The sequence below is a fragment of the Silurus aristotelis genome, assembly GCF_946808225.1.
Source record: "Silurus aristotelis genome assembly, chromosome: 29".
Taxonomy (NCBI): domain Eukaryota; kingdom Metazoa; phylum Chordata; class Actinopteri; order Siluriformes; family Siluridae; genus Silurus; species Silurus aristotelis.
Window position 1 is genome coordinate 10558052 of NC_139602.1, and position 21213 is coordinate 10579264.

The following is a 21213-nucleotide window of genomic DNA, read 5'->3' on the forward strand; positions in this document are numbered from 1 at the left end:
GAAAATTTTCGCGCAAACATCCACTCGGCCTCATCCCACTCGTCTCAATCATCTCCACATTCTTATCATGTCTATAGCCTTCCTCGTACACATACACACACAAACACACCTCTATGATCCAGCATCTGGCATCGTTCCAGTAAAAAAAAAAAAGAAAAAAAGTCTGCCATGGCCGGGTGTGTGGAATAGGGGCTACGATCCCTGTGTTTCTGGAAGTAATGAAGAGAAATCCTCCATGCTCAATTGATTTTAGAGGTGAGACGAATAAGAAGGGAAAAACAGCCAAACCATTACGGCTGGCAGCGAGCCGTCAACTGGAGAGCGAAGGTAAAGAATGCAAAGGGTCAAAACAAGCAGCATTCACTATTTAGACTAGACGGAATGTGCGTGTTGAGCTTTAACACCTATTAGCCCGTACACCAAGTCTGAATCACAGAGAAAACTGCAATGAACGATATAAAAAAACAAACCAAAAAAACACGATGAAAAAACAAACATCGTCCAAGTGAACGATGATGAACTTGGAGCCTGAAATAGTAATTAGATGATTAGATGAATAACAGTTTGAATATATTTGCTTGTGTATCTTTTGAATATTAGTCCAAAACAGAGATTAAATATCCAGAACATATTTTCAGGACTTTTTGCTTTGTTTACTTCGTCAATGACAACCCAGAACCCAGAGTTCAAACATTCAAAGGTCGTAATCGCGTTCTCGAAGATAATTTCTTTTAATAATCGCTGAAGCACTGGATCACTTTTTGGATCTGAATTCATGGTGGCTTTTGCAAGTTCCAAGTTCACCATATTGCATCCCTGTGATTGGACGCAAGTCCCTGCCCCAGTCACACCAGTGCGCGCCCGTACTCTGTGCTCTCATTCACCATTTTTGCATAGACTAGATATTTTTTTCAAACCAGTCCACGTGTCTTGACCTACACGTTTTTGCACCGGCTGAGTGTTCCTGTCTGCTGCCGGCTCGGACTCGATTTTGAAAAGGCCAGCATATTTGTGCGTGGTGGAAAGAGAGAGCGCCCGACCTTTTGGAAAGACGATACCTTTATTTTTTATTTATTTTTTTCACACAGTTTCTCTTTCTCATTCACCACTCGCTAAATCTCTTCGCTTCTCCACCTTCTCACGTTCTCTTCTTTTGAGTTTCTGACCCAAATTCAATCTGATCCCAAACACGCTCGGATTTCTGAGCAACAGAACAATGTATCTCACCTCCCGAAACAACAGCGAACGTCTGGCTGCTTGTATTTCCTCTCTGACTCATTTACCATCTCGTGCTGTGGCATCCCCTTTTTATGCTAATGCACTTGTCAAAATCTATTTTGGTTTTGTCGCTGCCATTTGTTTTGCAGCGAACGCTGGTTCAGAGCTTATTCAAGTTTCGCTTCTTTTCTCTAATCTAAAGCACCTCGCTTTGCTGTTTCAGGGGGAAAAAATTATAGCATTTGAAAAGAAATTTGCTAAACTTATAAATGGAAAAATCCGAAACACACAATTCAAGGATTTCTTTTTCAATGTACTCTTTTTATTATTATTCATAATTAAACTGGTATGACTGTGATGGAGTTCAGCTGTGAGGAGTTTCATGTCAAAATCCCATTTCAGTCAGATGTGCTCAACAGAGTTTCATGCTTGTGGGTGGATTGAACCAAGATTACACTGACTGCCTCATGGGACGGATTCTCCTCTGTTCATCTCAAATGGATTATAGCAGCGTGTCATCTCGTGGCCGTAAAAAAAACACAGATAAACACATTTTCAGCAGTCTTTCTGCTGCATCTCTCAAGCTTGGTGGTCCTGTTGATGGGAAAGTTCCTCGTATTCAGACTCGACTTATGCAGAACTTGATTATCTGAACGGCTCGATCAAATTACTCACATGCAGTTCATAATATAATTATTTATAAAGCAGGGGTGTCCAATCTTTTCCACAAAGGGGCCGGTGTGGGTGCATGTTTTCATTCCAACCAAACACCTGATGAAGATCTAAACAGGTTGAATCTGATATGGCTTGGTTGGAATTAAAACTTTCATCCTCACAGCCCTTTGTGGAAAAGATTGGACACTAGTGATGATTTGTTCATGAATGATTCGTTCATTTTGAACGAGTCTTCAAAGTGACTCAGATGAACGAGTCATCTCAAAGAGTGATTCATTCATTTTCTACTGGACGAGCGGATCATCGCAAAATCTCCGTAGGTTATGAACAGAAAACAGTATTGAGTAGATAATTTTTCAACTTTTCTCACCGAGTCTTTGAGCACATGACTCTCGTAGACACTACACAAATCAATAGATCAGGTTTAAAAGATTTGTTTATTTTGATGATTCAAAGAGATTCAAAGAATCAATTCGCTAAAATGATCCGATCTTCCCATCACTATTGGACCCTGGTATAGACCATTTAAAGACAAACATGTTCCTTCAAGCCAGAAACATTTAAAGCATAGAAAATACAAGAAGATTTTATGTTTTATCAATTTAAAGACGGTGCATTATAAAGCAAAGAGACAACCCCAGGAGCAATATACGTGAATATGTAGACTAAACCACTCATGCTTCTTTTTTCCATCTTTATTTCAGGTGCTAATGTAAACTGTGTGTGTTCTATTGGGAGACAAAATTGAGGTCATGAAATCAGACTCGTGTAGACTGAACAAAACGTTCCTAATACTCCTAATGCTTAAAAAGTGTTTTTCAATTTCTCCCATAAACAATTTCACCATTTTTTTCAGCATATTTATTGTCCAAAATGTGTTTTTATTAAGGCAACAATACATTTCCAGACTACGGTGCTGGATTCATGCAAATCAACTTTGAGATCAGAAACATAATCCTGCTTTTTTCGGAAAAACCCCACCCTCGGTTCTCAGCTTCAGCGATCTCTGCTCACATGCATGTGTGCTCCTTAGCTACAGAGCTTTATTCCCAGGTCAATCACTTACTTACAACCACTAAATGGATACACACACTCGTTCTGCACAACACTAATGGTCATTAAAGCTTTTTATATCCTCTAAATGGGACCAGAATTCTCCATTCTAATCAGATGGTCAATTATTCAGTCTGACCACAGGTAGAGAAGTCGCCGGGAACACTGAGGAAATGCTCAGTAGATAGGGAGTCGTTTCCTTCAAGACAGCCAACCAAGAGATCAAGCTCCAAGTCAATAGATGACCTTTCACTCAGACTCTGGATTTTGGGGCTCCAGCCCATCCTTATCCGCTCCTGGCTCCTGTGTTAACATGCACAGCACTCACTGGGTCCTGCACCTCTTCAACCTTCACAGCAGGGAGATATTCTCACGCCATCCTGTAGAGGTGAGGAGCTAAATATGGCCACCGCCTTAAAAAAGCCTGCCTTCGCTCAGGTGACCGGAAAAAGTCGAGGAGATAATATAGAGATAGGAGATGCTCTGTGTGTGTGTGTGTGTGTGTGTGTGTATGTGTGGCTACTGTGTATGTGTAAGTGTGTGCCCCAGAGATGTCCTTAAATTTTTTTCTGGATCGGTGTGTAGCGGCTGCAGGCAGCTGTGAGATCTTATTTTCTGATAGCAAACAAGCTGACTGGGAGCATGTGCTCTTCTGTGCAACAACCCAGAGAACAAGCCTGCAGCCCATAGGCACGGCAAATGAAAAAAGCACAACTGCTTACAACTAATCCCTCTGACAGCTGCCATTGGCATACAATGATTGGTGTGTGTGTGTGTGTGTGTGTGTGTGTGTGTGTGTGTGTGTGTGTGTGTGTGTGTGTGTGTGTGTGAGAGCGCAGAGACTGTTTATCCCTCGTGATGATGTTGCGATGGTGTCATTTTTATTAGAGACGCACTAAATCCAGGACATATTCGTACCACGCATCTCATTTAGAAACCCGGCATTAAAGAATGTGACACCGAAGCTGGCAGGCGAGCGAGAGAACGAGTGAGCCGAAGAACGAGGAACAAGACAAAGAGCCAGATGAGGTGGCGGACCGGCATCCGCAACAACCTAATTAAATTAACCGAGACACATGTCGTCCAGTCAGGACAACGAGACAGCTGTCGTCTCTCATAGGCCTGTCAAGGAAGAGGAGAAGCCGGACGACGCTGGAACTCTGACACGCTCAAGAGCTCAAATCATTAGAGACATTCTTATTGGTGTCAGAAAGCCTGCAATCCTGTGAAGGCAGACTTATAGGTGTTAAGGCTTTCCCTTAGTCATGCAAGAGAGAGACAGCGTTCCCTTTTGGGCTGCTTACAGGAAGCTTCAGGATATCAACAAGTACACGATGTTAGAGGTGTAACTATGATTCAGAGGTCCGACTATGATTCATTCTATCACCTTCAAAATAGTCCCCTTGCACATCATTACAGCACCCCAGGTTCTATTATAACGTGTCCTGGAAGTCTTCTTTTTCGAAGCGTGTCAACCACCTTCTGCGATTCGAACCGGATCTCACCAACGGTGTCAAAACAACGACCTTTGCGCTGCATCTTTATCTTTAGGAAGATGGCAAAGTCCACAGGAGACAAATCTGGCGAGTAGGGTGGGTGCGTAAATGAGATTGTGTTGTTTCCGGTGAGAAACTCACGTGAGTTCAGGAGAGCAGGGTGACAGGGTGGTCAGAACAGCAGACGTGGTAACGCCAGAATAGCACCAGGTCCTCAGTTGTCTTTAGGCACACTGACCTATATAGGTTGGTGCTCTCTGTGACTGTGCGTGCAGCCTTGTGCTGCCATCTGTTGGTGTGTTAAAAAACTAGTCTAGAAACTTTATGATAGCACCTCATATTAGATATGCATCTAACACAATTCCACTCTTTGAACACAAGATGATAACTCATTGAGTTAAACTGTACAGCTGGTCACATGATTGCCTAATAATTTTTTTCAAAGCCGAAGCCATTACGGAGAAGCATCTGCACTTGTGAAGTGACCTAAACTCTTTATAGGTCTTTCAGTTACACAGACACATTATAATAGTCCTGTACCACACTGAGCCAGAGAAAGAGAAAGAGGCCGGCCATTTTAACCTTTTAAACTTTTTGCTTTAAATAATGAATACAAGCAAACTCATCATGTTTTAGCCATTTTTCACCAGGTTTTTATACAATTTGGTGGAGAAATTATACATTTATTCATTTATTTTATAGATGTGAAATATCTATATTAAAACCTCTCTGTAGCAGTGTTCTCATGTGGTTAGTTCTAGGTTACGTCTACAGTAATCGAGATAAACTTGAAAATAGCGGTTTTGTCTAAAAAAGCTACGGGTCCACACTTCAATCATTCCTAAAAGTCGCTCATCCACATTGAAACGTCTGAAAACGCTCACGTCCCGGAATTGCGCATGAGCCAAACATAAGACAATTCGACCGCCATCGTTTTCGCCCGCCGTTTATTTGCTTTCCGTTTTTTTTAAACATCGCGGCAACGATCTAAAAATTCTTCATCGTTTTCGAAAGCCTCCTTTTCCACTCGGCGTTTTTAAATCGATCCACGTTGGAAATAGTTTTCAAAAAATCTCAGTGTGGACGGAAGGCACATTTTCAAACAGAAGTGTATTAGTGTGGACACGGCATTGTACAGACAGGAATTCCGCATGGTTTTGCATTGTTTGTATTAAAAAATTGTCCTTCCACTTAAAGTTTTTCCTTCATAATTCATTATTGTTTTTCCAAATAATAAAAAACTTTCTTTCGGCTTCTCCCGTTAGGGGTCGCCACAGCGGATCCTCCGCACGTTTGATTTGGCACATGTTTTACGCTGGATGCCCTTCCTAACGCAACCCTCCCCAATTTATCCGGGCTTGGGACCGGCACTAAGAGTGGCTGGGGATGGTTCCCTGACCGGGGATCGAACCCGGGTCGCAGCGGTGAGAGCGCTGCATCTTAACCACTAGACCACCAGGGGACCTCTCATGATTCTATTTAAGTCCAATAAACGCATCAGCTGATATAAGACTGATAAATACTTCATTATAATTAATAATGACCAATTTTATTTGAAGGATTGGATTGTTGTAAGCGTTTGCTTTGACATAAAACATCAAGCTTTTCCAGTACAGAAGCGTGCCAGGAGCAAAAACGTCCACACAAACCAGGACAAATCTGAGACCTTCAGGCATCATTTATGAGCTTCCACAAAAAAAAGCGTGCACACTTCCGTTTTTCTTCCTCCTCTCGAGGAGTCTAGGAGTAATGCTGTAAAATCACTGCTGTGTGTTTGCGAGTGTTTGCTTGTTTTCTTTCTTTCTTTCTTTCTTTCTTTCTTTCTTTCTTTTTTTCTTTGCCTCACTGAAGCGCTGTAGTGACAGGGTAAACTAGATCAGAATAGAGAAACAGATTAAAAAAAATATCTCCCATCCTTTTACCCGAGCGCTGAAAAATAAAATCCAGCAGGTCACGTTCCTGCCCGGAGAGAAGACGCGGTGACGCTTTCATTATTCAACAGCCAATTTTTTCCCTTTCTCCGACTCGTTTAAAGAATTTATCACCAAATCCTGAGCACTTTAATTGCTGTTGTTTTCCACGGCCGAAGACAAGAGTCGGAATTCTAGCCGAAGCATTTCAGCGTGCGGAAAACCTTTTACAGCAAACGCACGCGCTAAATTTCTCCCGTAAATCCTGCCGAATGAGTTTGGAAACGGCAATTACACACATCGCATCAGGCTCGATCTTCATGCAAGGACAAGCCCAAGCGAGAGAATAAAGATTAGCACTAATTCAGTTGGATGTAAAGCAGTTTTTTTTTTTTTTTTTCAATTTTTTCTTTTTTTACCTGGTTGTTGTTTTTGTAGTCGGATATGAGCGCATCTATGGAGGAGGCACAAAATCTACAGATGCAATGGAATTTATGTAGATTAGCCGTGCAAAAAAAAAGACAAAATAAATAAAACAGATTTAAAGCTGTTTATACGAAATTTTAACAAAAAAATAAACTCACTTTGCAAACTAGAGAATATAAAAGCATCCATCTGCCATAACCTTTTTATTATATAACATTTATGTTTTTTGATTTTAATATATACAGTATATATATTTATTTAAATTCACTTCAATGCAGTTTTATTCTTATATCACTTTTAACAATGGACATTGTCCCAAAGCAGCTTTACAGAGTTATAGGTAAGAATTCCTAATGAGTGAGCCAGTGGCAAAAAAAAACTCCCTGAGATAGTATAAGGAAGAACACTTGAGAGGAACCAGACTCAGAGGAGAACCTATCTATTAGGTAGTATCAAAAAGTTCTATTCTGACCCATATGCGTTCCCACGTCTGCGATTTTATCATGGACATCAAACTGGGCAAATCTGCCACAGGACGCTTGACACGACATACTGCAATTGTTTTTCGAGCGGCACAGGATATCAGGAAGACCTTCAACGAGCTCAATCCCCAAAAATGAACGAAACCTTTCAACAACTTGCGCATGCTGATCGTCAGAGAACAATCCACACGATCTCACTTCCGCACCCACCCTATTACCCAGATTTGGACTTCGCCCTCTTCCCGAAGATGAAGATGCAGCGCGAAGGTCGGCGTTTTGACACGCACAAGTACTTTCTCGTCAACAGAGCGTCTAAAACTTTCTGATTTCACCTCGCAAAAATATCCAGAACCCTTCCTTTACAGTATATACAAAATCCAGGTTGCTGATACAGCAATTCTGTTTCGATTCTGAGTTCAGGTTCCTCTCTGTATGTTCACGCAGGTCTCTGGTTTTTATCCACAACCTAAAAATTGCTATTCTGTGGGATTAACTAGTATTGAGTGTGTAAATATGTGTGTATGATGCCCTGATCCCATCCTGGTGCGTGTTCCTGCATCCTTATATTAATATTTATGTAATATATGAATATAAAAATATATCTGGTTCACGTCTCGAGGACGTCTCAGTCTCGTCATCGAAGTCACGAAAATCTTCCGCAAATACACATCACGCATGACCAATATTTCAAGTTTTCTCTCTCTTTTTCCCGTCAACCTAATGTGTTCAGCCCTGAGGCCCTGAGGCCTTTTGTCCACTCAAGGCTAAACAGCCCCGATGCTGGGTGTCAGAGAGATTGGAGGTTTATTGAGGTTAAAGAGTGAACAGTTAGCTCGGGTTCTCCAGGGTGTTTTTTTCTTTTTTTTTTTTACTGAACTATTTTCATAAAGTAAAATACCTCTTCCTCTGACCTCTGCCAGCAGAGCCACAGCGTGCCAGCTCAGTAAAGCGAGTAATTACTTTAATTAGACAAGGTCACAGAAAGTAAAAACATCACCTTGCCTCCTAATCCACATGCTCACACACATGCACTATAAGCACCATATATTCCTCTACCGCATCTAAAAATGATCTTCACTCCAAAATGTGAAGCAAAGTTCAGGAACAGGTTCATGAAATGCATTTTTTTTTGTTCGAAGCCCAAAGTTGAGTTTCTTCATCATGACAGTCAAAACAAACAAAATATAAAGTGGTTACTCACAAACCAGAAGAGTAAACATTGTGAATAGTAGACATCACCACTAGTGACGGGTCGTTCATGAACGATTCATTAATTTAGAACGAGTCTTTAATGTGACTCAGATGAACGAGTCGTCTCAAAGAGTGATTCACTCATTTTCTAATAGACTCGCATGAGCGAAGCTTCGCAAAATCTCAGCAGATTACGTACAGGAAACAGAATTTAGTTCATCTCTCGAGTAGTTCATGACTCCTAGATGCTACACAATTCAGTAGGTCAGGTTTTTGGTCCTACGCTTGACATTATTGTGTGACAAAAGAACTAACAATACGGACCAGAAGATATGAGGAGTGAAGCTCCTCATTCTGTTCAATATCATTTGTCCTAAACTGCATTGTTATATTTTCATTATTGGAACTACAGTTATGGTTGGTGTATGTAGTGTTTTGGGATCTGATTATTGAAAATGTAACATTTTATTCTGATCAAAGGAACAAAATGAACAAAATAACTTCAAAAGATTTTTTATTTTTTTTGATGAACGATATTCAAAGAACTAAGTCACTAAAATTATACAATCTATCATCACTAAATAATAAAACATAAACCTAAAAAAAAGATCAAAAGTGAACAAAATTCACTTTAAATCAAACAAATGCAACCAGCCTGATCACTGATCACAAACAAATTGAAGCATTTGTATAAACATACATGTAAATATATGTTATATTATTATAGTTAATTTTGATGACATAATGATGTATCAATGACTAACAGCTTCAACAATTTTTAAAAGCATGTTGTTCAGTAGCTCGCGTCTTCAGGATTATTCAAACTTGCATTCGGCGGTGTCTTGTCGCTATGCTGATTTAAATGTGGTTTCTGTGTATTGGTTACCTGTTTTTGATTAGTAAATTTAACTTGGCATAGACTTGAGTCCGCTACAGGTTTAATGTATGAGCCCTAATAATGTTCTTTTGGACAGAACCTGCAAATGACATGAAGAAGCTGATTGTATTGGCTGTAGCAGCATTATGATGGAGGATAAAATAGAAGAGAGTGGTCAGTGCTTCAAATCACCAGCAGCCACATGCTTCCAGTTGGAAAGAGCTCCAGGTTGGGCCATTTGGCTGGCGCTTTTTTTTTATTTACCTGTGACAAAGCCAGCAAATGAGCCAAGCAAAACCCTCAAGCAGGTGTTACCCTCAGTGTAGTCTCCAGATTTCTCGAGCAGCATGATAGCATTGTCCGTGCTCCACGACTAGCCAACCCCAAAGCTCTAAGCATCATTACTCCTTTCATGCTGTCCCAAACTAACCATCAATCCCAAGCCTAGATCTCTCTGACCGCTCCCGCTTCACGTTATTTATCTTCACTCGCCTCATAGGTCACTGCCCGTAGCCTTGCCAAGCTCCACCTCCTCCATCGGTCCTCCCATAGATCTGCACTTAGGTCCCTAACAGCTCGCTGCCAGGCATGATCAGTCAAGCCCCGATGAGGGAGCCATTAAGTTAGTAATGAAGGCGGTGTGAAAGGTTTGAGGTGCACACCTTTCTTCTGGGTTCCTGAGACACGGGTGGGGGCAAAGTAGGCTCTGGAGACGGGCAATGAAAAGCATACTAAGCTTATCTCTCCAAAGGCAGGCCTGCTGCAGCCTCGGGGTTCAATAAACCACCCAAAGTCAGCTACAGCCCCGAGACCTGCCTCCCCTTTATACCAAAGATCTGTCACAGCTCAGCACTGAGAGAGGGCAAGGGATAGGAAATGTGGGAGTGAGGGGGCATCTGAAGAAGCTTTCTTAAGCTCTCTTCCTGTCTTCTTTTTCTATCTCTGTCTCCTTCTCTATCTCTGGATTTTTGGGTTTTAGAATGTATAGCCGCAATGTTTTTCATTTCACTCTATTCATCCCTTCTTTCTTGCTTCTTCATTTATGCAACTGGTAATGTTAACATTTGTAATAACATTCAGCAAAATATATAAAGTGTAGAAGGAGGATGAAGAAAGTAGAGAAGGAGGATGAAGAGAGAGGACAGAAGGAGGATAAGGAAAGTAGAGAAGTATAAAGAAAGTAGAGAAGGAGGATGAAGAAAAAAGAGAAGGAGGATGAAGAAAGTGTAGAAGGAGGATGCAGGAAGTGGAAAAGGAGGATGAAGAGAGAGGACAGAAGCAGGATGGAGAAAGTAGAGAAGGAGGATGAAGAGAGAGAACAGAAGGAGGATGAAGAGAGAGGACAGAAGCAGGATGGAGAAAGTAGAGAAGGAGGATGAAGAGAGAGAACAGAAGGAGGATGAAGAGAGAGGACAGAAGGAGGATAAGAAAAGTAGAGAAGTATAAAGAAAGTAGAGAAGGAGGATAAAGAAAATAGAGAAGGAGGATGAAGAAAGTGTAGAAGGAGGATGAAGAGAGAGGACAGGAGGAGGATGAAGAGAGAGGACAGAAGGAGGATAAAGAAAGTGTAGAAGGAAGTGGAAAAGGAGGATGAAGAGAGAGGACAGAAAAAGTATGAAGAGAGACTATAATGAGGCTGAAGATATAGAGTAGAAGGAAGGATAAGGACAGAGGGTAGAATAAGGATGAAGAAAATGGATGAAAGGAGGATGAAGATAAAAGGTAAAAAGAGGTATGGAGGGGGGGACTGGTCTACCCTCTCTTTAAGGACCTCCCTGTGCCCCCTGAGTGCCTCATAAAGCAGAGACGCACGGAGCAGAAAATTGAAAGCATGTCTGAGGTGTCACATCTCGCCCCGGGCCACAGATAAAACACCCTGCCTGGGTCACACAGGTCACAGTATCTCACACACACACACACACACACACACACACACACACACACACACACACACACACATGCGTATGATGTAACAGACATCATCAGGTGCTGGATGTGGTGGTCTGGCCTGTGATCACACTCCTCCTCTTTATTCTCTCCGCTCCTGTATTGTTCCGAGCACTCTGAATTACACACGATTGTGTTTTCATTCAGAAATCAATCGGAATGCTGGTCACATGACCTCGAGCGCACAAATCAATCAATCTTAACCGAGGGTTAATAAGTAAAACCTGTTCTTCTTTTTTGTACAGGTGACAGGGGCACAAGCTATTACCCCCTTACGTTCTCCTCATTCCTCCCTTCTCATTCTCGTTCCTTTGCTTTCATTGCATTGGTTGTCTCATTCTGTTTTCATCTCTTTCTCTCTCTCTCTCTCTCTCTCTCTCTCTCTCTCTCTCTCTCTCTCTCTCTCTCTCTCTCGCTTTCTCTCTCTCTCTCGCTTTCTCTCTCTCTCTCAAGATTGAAAGGTTGGTTTTTTGACATGACATATATGGACGTTCACAGAGGAGGGAAGTAACAAAGTACAAATACTTCTTTACTGTACTTAAGTAGATTCTTTCTGGTATCAATTCTTTACTTCAACATTTATTTACTTTTTTACTTTCACTCATTAAACATTTACACAAATATTTGTACTTTCTACTTCTAAAATCTAAAAATCAGGGTTGGGGTTACTTTAGTTTGAATCTGTTTTGTGACATGATCAATATTTTTTCACCGTTTTCAGCACATCAACCTGTTCCTTGTCGTTGTGTGGCTTTTTTAACGTACCACTGCTGTATAATTTCCTCTCACACACCACAGACGTAGACTAGTTTCTGAAGCTCACAGGGAGCAGGCAGAAGGCAGTAAGAAGTCTGGGGTTAACGTGGATGAGACAGAGGGAGTCAGTGATGGAAACATGACTGAGAACAGACACATTCCTGATCACATGATCATCATTTTTTCTCTGCTTGTGTTCTATATGGTGAAAGTTCAGTCTGGACACATTCATTAGGTAACATTTTTTTAATTCTTGTGTATTAATATATTGATATGAGGTTCAGTTACCAGCATGACACTAAAATAGGTAGTAATAATGACTTTTCACTGAAGTACATGTCAGAGTCCAGATGTCGTATTGCCAAAGCATTGACTATTCAGACAAATAACAACAGAAATAACAGCCGGTCAGAAATCACAAAAACTACAATAATAATATACTGTAATATAACTATAATCACTATAATAAAGTATACAGAGGTGTTTTATTTTTAAAGGAGATAGAATAAATCAGTGGTTTAAAAAAAAAAAAAAATTTATACATAAGTGTGTGGGTGTAAGTGTATGATGTGTGTGTGTGTGTGTGTGTGTGTGTGTGTGTGTGTGTTTGTCTCTCTCTCGCTCTCGCTCTCTCTCTCTCTCTCTCTCTCTTTCTCTCTCTCTCTCTCTCTCTCTCTCATTCTCTCCGCTTGGGTGTTTGGCTCCGGAGTGGCAAGGTGACATTGTGTGTCATATCAGCATTCTAACACAGTTTCCCCCACTTCAACACTCTCTCTCTCTCTCTCTCTCTCTCTCTCTCTCTCTCTCTCTCTCTCTCTCCAGTTCCCCCATCTCTCTCTTTGTCTCTCTGTCTATTCTGAGGATAATTACTTCCTGCAGACTGAGAGCCTCAATTTGCCATAAAAGAACAAGAGCTTCAGGTAGTGTGAGTGAAACTGAGAAACAGAGCGAAAGAGAGACGGAGTGTGTGGCTGAGTGTGTTTGAGTGTTTGTGGGTAAAGCTGCGGTGAAGGTGTTGGGTGACACGTGCCAGTGGAAATTACGTTTTCTTTCAACCTCTCTTTCTCTCTCTCTCTCTCTCTCTTTCTATCTCTCTCTCTCTCTCTCTCTCGCGCTTTTTCACTCTCTCTCTTTCAATTCATTTCAATTCAATTCAACACAGATTGCTTTATTGGCATGAGAAAAACATATTGCCAAAACAATAGGAATAACACAGAGGATGATTTAGAACCTCTAAAGAACGTCGAAAGCAAGCCTCCTACTGTACGTATAGAAATAATAAAATAGCATTAGAACAAATAAAAGAAAATATGAAATACATACAGAAATGAAAAAAAACCATAAAAGTCATGTGAAAAAAACTGAACTTACATTTGAAACAGTATTTACTCAGGGTGTAACGCCACACGTATTCGTACCGAACCTTTTCGATACAGCGCTTTCGGATCGATACACTTGTATACCAAACGCAATACTTTTCACATGCGGAACATTGTTACAATCAGAGTTTTCCCTCAGGAACGTATTAAGTGGCGAACCGCATGTCCGCCTCGCCAGACGTAGACTAGTTTCTGAAGCTCACAGTGAGCAGGCAGAAGGCAGTAAGAAGTCTGGGGTTAACGTGGATGAGACAGAGGGAGTCAGTGATGTAAACATGACTGAGAACAGAGACATTCCTGATCACATGATCATCATCATTCCGAGCTGGAACGCTCGCTCTCGACGGCGATAAATCTCTTCGCTTTGTTGTCTTTACTCAAACCACCTCCCTCCATTCTGTTTTTTGGCTCTCGTACACGCACACTCCATCAGTTTCTCTAGGATCTAAACAGAGCACCTTGAGTGAAGCTAATGGCGTGTGCTGTGTGTTATGTGTGTGAGAGAAACAGTGTGAGTGAGAAGCAGCTGGACGAGCTGTTATCAGTGATGAAGAATGAGATTCCCCCGATAAGGAAACGGTGTACGTTTTAATCGAGGGAGCTCATAAACGAGCTTCTCCTTTTTGATTGGATTCCCTTGCAGAATGACAGGCATGTTAATAATTGATAGTGAGTAAACAAGAGTTTGTAAAGCGGGACCAGGCAGGCCAGGGAGAAGCTAATTGGCTCATTAAGGCGAGACACTGAGAAGGAGTGAGAGCCTGGCCACAAGCCTGAGGAGCCACCAGGCACAGCCCAATTAAAGCCTAATGAAACAGGGAGGCATTCCCGTAACTAACAACCCACAATCTCTGGGACAACCGTGGTGTCTTTGTGTGTGTGTGTGTGTGTGTGTGTGTGTGTGTGTGTGTGTGTGTGTGTGTGTGTGTGTGTGTGTGTGTGTGTGTCAGGAATAATACTCGTGCTATCAGATTTCATTATGTTTATATGAGACTTTTATGCAAACACGCTCGTTTCAAACTTTCGGTTGGAGTCCGTCAAGCAGAATCAAATTTATTATAGTACTTTTTCAAGTAAAAGTAATGTTTTCATGAACTTTAATAAACTCACCAGTTACACAATTTCCAATCATTTGAACCACTTAATAATGTTACGTTGCACACAAACTTTTACTTAAATAAATTCAATTTTGCTTGAATAAAGTCAAACTGTAACATTATTAATATTGTTTCCAAAAAGAAAGTGATAGAATTTGTAGGTCAAGACGTTACATCAAGATCACATCAGAAGGTCATACAAATGTGTGTATCTTGTATTAGAACAGTTAAGATTTAGTGGTTTGAGTCCAATTCTCTCACACTGACCACTGGATGTTCTACATGGCACCTCGTGGTAAAGAATCTCTGAAGACTTGAGAATTAGAATTGTTGCTCTCCACAAAGATGCTGAGGCTGTAAGAAGATCAGAAACACCCTGAGACTCAGTTACAGTACAGTGGTCAGGGTCATACAGAGGTTTTCCAAAACGGGATTCACTCGGAACAGACCTCACAAGGGTCCATCAAAGAAGCTCCTTGGCCCAGAAGCTGCTCCAATAAGCAGACGCATGAGTGATGCAGCGTTGCTTTAGAGGTTGCAAAAGCAGAAGGTCCGCTTGTCAGTGCTCAGACTGAACACCACTCACTGCAACAAGTCGGTTTGCAAGCCATCGTCCCAGAAGGAAGCCTCTTCTGAAGCTGGCTCACAAGAAGCCCTGCTGAAGACAACCTATCCAAAAGCATGTAGTTACTGGAACCATGTCCTCTGGTCTGATGAGACTAAGATCAACTGTTTGACTAAGATGATGTCACGAGTGGTGACACCAAGGTGAGCACTAAGAAAATTGTGTCTTGCCTACAGTCAAGCATGGTGGTGGTAGCATCATGGTTCAGGGCTGAATGAGTGCTGCTGGTACTGGGGAGTTGCAGTTCATTGAGAGAAACATGGATTCCAACATGTACTGTGACATTTTGAAGCAGAACATGATGCCCTCCTTTCAGAAACTGGGCCAAACGGCAGTTTTCCAACATGACAACGACCCCAAACACACCGCCAAGATTAGACAATATAATGACTGTTGAGTTATTTTTGGAGGACAGTAAATCTGGACTGCTGTACAGGCTGCACATTGACCCCTCTAAAGTATATCAAGCTTCAGTATCTATAGTATTCTATAGTTGAGAAGATAAATGTGAGGGGTGCACTCACTTTTGTGAGATACTGTATAAATATCCAGATGTTCTACTTTTTTATTTATTAATACCACTTACGGAGCTTGGGCTTATTCTCTGCGTTTTGGCTCGTCGTCTTGTTGTATGGTGACGTTGGTTCTAATGAGCCAAATCGCATGGTGTGGAAGTATGAACTGGTCAAACCTTCCCTGCTCGAAAACAACCAACAAACCATTAAATTCCTTCAAGCTTGTGGGTGTAAAGGGGGTCTGAAAACATCTTCTCTCCTGTTCTCCGTCCCACACAAGTTCTACACAAGGAAAATAATAAGCGTTATGGTGTTAACACTAACTGGGCTTCATCACACCAACCCCAGTGTTCATTATTTTATTAACAGCATGACAGTGAAACTTTCATTCCTTAAATGGTGGTTAAGCTCTTTTCATAACTCCGAGCACTTTTTCCTCTCTATTTACTACACATACCTTCTCCATAATGGTGCAAAGTGCACTGTATTATTAATAGAGTGGGAAGATTACCGTCAGCTGCGATAACAGCGGAAGTGGAGGCTCATTACCGCGATCTCCTCCACTTTATGGAGAAAACTCACTTATACACTCTGTTTACATAACAAAACATTACAGCATGCAGAAGTGCTGTTCGAGACAGTTTTAGTACACGTGGCTCTAAATACCATGTGTGTGTGTGTGTGTGTGTGTGTGTGTGTGTGTGTGTGTGTGTGTGTGTGTGTGTGTGTGTGTGTGTGTGTGTGTGTGTAATAATAATAAGGGATGTTTTAAAATGTGTAAATAAATTTGTAGCGAAACTTATATTGCAGTGTTAATATACTGTATAATAATAATAATAATAATAATAATAATAATAATAATAATAATAATAATATAATGTTAATATTGTAAAGTTGAGCCTAGTTGGGTGCAGAATTTCTGCATTTGCATTTACACTGTAAGAACAAATATAACAAAAATACTGCAACCAGAAATAATTTGTTTATTTAAAATTATTTATATCTGGTCTGAACTGAAAACTATAACAAATATCACACTTAGAAATTGTCAATCATCAAATACATTATATTTCAACTTCAACCTCACAAAATGTAAGAAAAATCAACAAAACATTTCACACAAATAAATCAAACACATGTAAAGGTTCCCAAATGACATTTTCCCCGCATCAAAAGCCAGACTAAAAAAATGTGTCTTTAACTGAGACCTGAAAACCTCTATGGATGAAGCCTGGCCAATGAAAATCACCTTTTGACTTATATTTCTGAGTATTATGTGAACATTTGAGAAATGCAATGTCTTATATAATGTGCAAGGAGCACATGCCATTTTGACAACCATTCTCCCTCAACTTTGTAAAATTAAGGTCATAACAAGCTAAAGAATTTCATGCATGTGTTCCACAATAACCAACATGAACTAGACATTTTAACACTCAACAAAAAAATATTTCTGGGGTTGTACTTACTTCAATTTTGAGATATCCACTCCAATGGAACATAGAGACAGGAAAGTTCGCAGGTTGTACGAGTTCATCGCCTTGTGCCAAGACCTCCTGTATGTACCAGGGGTCTACAAATATTTTTAGGTCAAGGACCCCTTAGGTGGTAGAGACATGGAGCAGCGACCCCCCCGATACAAAATGTGTGGACCATAACCACTGATATAAATAGAACCCAATCATATTACGCTAGTTATAGTATGTTAAAACAATTAGAACTACGTTGTTGTTGTAGATGCATCATTGTCTTTATATTTTATTAGACTTTCAATTTTTTTAAAAAGATTCATGCATTACAACAAACATATATTTTGCGATAAAAATTTATAAAGTTGTTCACAGCTGTCTTATTTTAACAGATTTGCAGTTTCATACATTTTACTTTTACCGTCAGGTGGACAATTTTACATTTACACGAACATGAGCTTTAACTTAAATGTAATAATTGTAAAATTTTTACAATTAAATATTTCAGCTTAAAAAAAACAAAAAAAAACTCAAACATTTTTGTGATTTAACATTAATTAACGGATCCCCCCCCCCTCCTGCAGTACCGCCGTCGACCACCAGGAAGACCCATGCTATATCCACATTTACTATTCTTTGGCATTGCGAGGTTAAACAATATGACTCATTTGCTATGTAAAAATGTTTTTTCACGAATAAAACCATTTGCAGATTGCAGTTTTTGGGAGAACTAAAAGTGGTGTCATTTAAATCCATGGGTCTCACATCAACTAACCTCTTATTTAAATAGAACGCAGTCCAAAAGCATTTCTTGTGCAGCAGCACTAACAATACACGTGACGACCTTGTGTGACCTCTGTGCGGTAACGACTCTGGACACGGTACGGGAATGAATATTACCAACAGGGCAGATTCCGATCGTAAGTGTCAGTAAAAGTCCCCTCGTAACATCTAAAGAATTATGATCTTGCCATTCGGCATCTCCACTTGAAGAGGGTGAATATAAAACTCCTGCACAGCCCTTTAACCCACACCCCGAGTCCTGATTCAAATCCTGATCATCACCTCCCCCAGCGCCTCCCATCATCCCCCTTATCCACTGATCCCCACCCTGATCCTCCCCGGCAGCTGTGTACCCGGACTGCAGACGTTCCCCTGCTCTCCTCTATCACCTGTGCCTCCTCTGGGGGTAATAACAACCCAAACATTCTGCTGCAGAATAGAAGAGGTTTCAGCTGCATCATTTGATCGAGGGAGGAAGAGAGATGGAGATATAAAGTTGATTTGTGCACAAATATTATTGGAAAACACACACACACACACACACACACACACACACACACAAACACACAAACACGTAGATGGAATAACACATTAACAATTTGCGCACAGATTTCCACGTCTCTGTGGGGAAGATGAACAGATCCGCGTCTCGCTCCGACGGCATCATCACACAGCTGACAAAGCAGATCAACTCCATTACCTTCTTCATTACCACTCATTATTCCACTGTTCTCTGCTGGACAGCAAACTTCTTTCTCTTCTACTTCTCCTTCTCTCTCTTCTCCTTCTCTCTCTCTTCTCTTCTCCTCTCCTTCTCTCTCTTCTCCTTCTCTCTCTCTTCTCTTCTCCTCTCCTTCTCTCTCTTCTCCTTCTCTCTCCTCTCTCTTCTCTTCTCCTTCTCTCTCCTCTCTCTTCTCTTCTCCTTCTCTCTCTTCTCCTTCTCTCTTCTCTCTTTTCTTCTCATTCTCTCTTCTTTTCTCCTTTTATCTCTTCTCCTTCTCTCTCTTCGTCTTCTCTCCTCTCTTCTTATCTCCTTTTCTCTCTTCTCCACTCTCCTCTCTTTTCATTCTCTCTCTTCTCTTCTCCTTTTCTCTCCTCTCTTCTCTTCTCCTTCTCCTCTCATTATCTCTTTTCTCATCTCTTCTCCTTCTCTCTCCTCTCTTATCCCTCTCTTCTCTTCACCTTCTCTCTCCTCCATTCTCCTTCTCTCTTCTCTTCTCCTTTTTTTCTCTTATTTTCTCTCCTCTCTAGTTCCTTCTCTCTTCTCTTTTCTTCTCTTCTCTTCTTTTCTCTTCTCTTCTCTTTCCTCTTTTTGCATCAGAAATATTACTGACACTGAAGACTCTTTTCAAAAATGCTTTTTTACAGAAATCCCTCACCACAAGTTTACATTTTCTTGATTTCTTATAAAAATAATGAGCCGTTACTTAGAAACCGCAAGATATTAGAACAAGCACAATGGTGTACATATTTTGGTGTGTGTGTGTGTGTGTGTGTGTGTGTGTGTGTGTGTGTGTGTGTGTGTGTGTGTGGCACGGTCGATCGGTTTTACAAAACAGTCTCGTTGCTTTATGTGTTGCCTCAGCACTGATAATGAACCCACCTCAGCTGTTATTCTTTATCAGCCGTTCTCTGTCTACGTGTGTCCTCTAACATAAAGACACACACACACACACGCACCCACACACACACACACACACACACACACACACACACACTGACTCTACAGACAGATGTGTCTTATTAAGCTGTGATCATCATATTTAAATCCAGCGTGGTGTTCATCTCGTCACGTTATTAAGCATGCCCTTTAGCACCACTCGTCCCCTGTATATTCCAGCACACTCTGTCCATGATCTCTTTCACATACGTGTGATTAAATCAGGGTTTGATCTGTTTCCTTGTAATGAGGATAGATTTACAAAAAAGTGCAAATAGTAGTATGTAAGTACAGCAAATAAATATTAAGGCTCTGGCACAGAAGATAATGAGCAAGTACATATATGTAAAATGTCTGTGAGGTTTACGCTGATCAGGCATAACATTATGACATAACATTCTGAGTGGTGAAGTGAAGAACACTGATGATCTCTTCATCATGGCACCTGGTAGTGAGTGGATTTATTTATTAGGCAGCAAGTGAACATTTTGTTCTCAAAGTTGATGTTAGAAGCAGGAAAAAACGGGCGAGAGTTTGACAAATTGTGACGTCTAGACTTCTGGGTCTCCAAAACTGCAGCTCTTGTGGGATGTTCCTGGTCTGCAGCGGTCAGAATCAAAAGTGCTCCAATATGTATAACGATATAAGATGTATGTAAGGAAGAATACAGTATGTGAAGAGAATGAGGGATACATACATTTACAGTATGCAGTATGCGCATTGTATGTACAACCGTACAGAAGATGGACTTCCTGAATGAAATGCACATTCAATCAAAGCTCCAGATTAATTTTTAATTAATTAACATTTAAATAAAAATAAATTGTGATCTATGTATGTATTTCTGTTTGCACAGATTTTTTCGAGTGTGTGCCGTTCCTCAGTGTAGAAGTGTGTAGAGATGAAGGACAACAAGCCTTTGCTTTTCACGTGTAAATTGAAGCATAGTGAAATTTTTTTCCTTCACATATTCACTTCAATCTGAGTTTATTCCTGTAACACTTTTACAATGGACATTGTCTCATTGTCTGTACAGAACGAACGAATTATAGAACAAAATTCACTTTTGTTCAAATTTGTGTGTATTTTTAAGCCTGAGTCCGCTATGGCAAGGAGATCATTATAAATCATTAAAACATTACAAACACCAGAGAGTGAGAAATATCCTGAGCACCAGAGTGCGTGATTATGAGTAACGTCCTTTCTACACTCAGTTGGAGCAACTCCTAAATTAGCTCAACGTTTGAGATCATCATAGATTCAACACCAACTCCTCCATGCCTGAGCCCTTTAGATGTTCAATAATGGAGAAACAGCATGTGCAGAAGGTTATTTCGAGTATTGATTAAAAGGTTGTTTATCCTCAAAGTCTGAAATCTTCATGAAGCCGGATCCAACTGGATCTGGTGCATGGCTTAGGATCCTCATGTGGTCTGGGATCTTCACTTTGGAGGTCTTCATGAGGTGGGACTTTACAATAACCACCATTTTTCTGGGAAGATGTTCCACTAGATTTTGTGGAGATGTGTGTAAGATTCATTCAGCCCTAAGTGTGTAAGTCAGGTGCTGATGTAGGTGAGAAAATGAGGAGGCCTCCAACCCATGTAAAGCAGATCTTCATGAAGCTGGCTTTGTGGAGCAGGGGCATTGTCAT

The 21213-nt window shown here is 40.8% G+C and overlaps 1 protein-coding gene and 1 long non-coding RNA gene across 25 annotated transcripts in view; one reads left to right on the top strand and one right to left on the bottom strand.

Moving 5' to 3' along the window:
• Positions 1-21213, top strand: part of camta1b (calmodulin binding transcription activator 1b) — a 265882-nt gene that overhangs the window by 178436 nt on the left and 66233 nt on the right. The window lies entirely within an intron of this gene.
• On the bottom strand, positions 5932-9030 carry LOC310722767. The gene is made up of 2 exons (XR_014532487.1): positions 7491-9030; positions 5932-7200 (listed from the first exon to the last, which is right to left on the bottom strand). It is a non-coding gene; the product is annotated as an uncharacterized lncRNA (long non-coding RNA).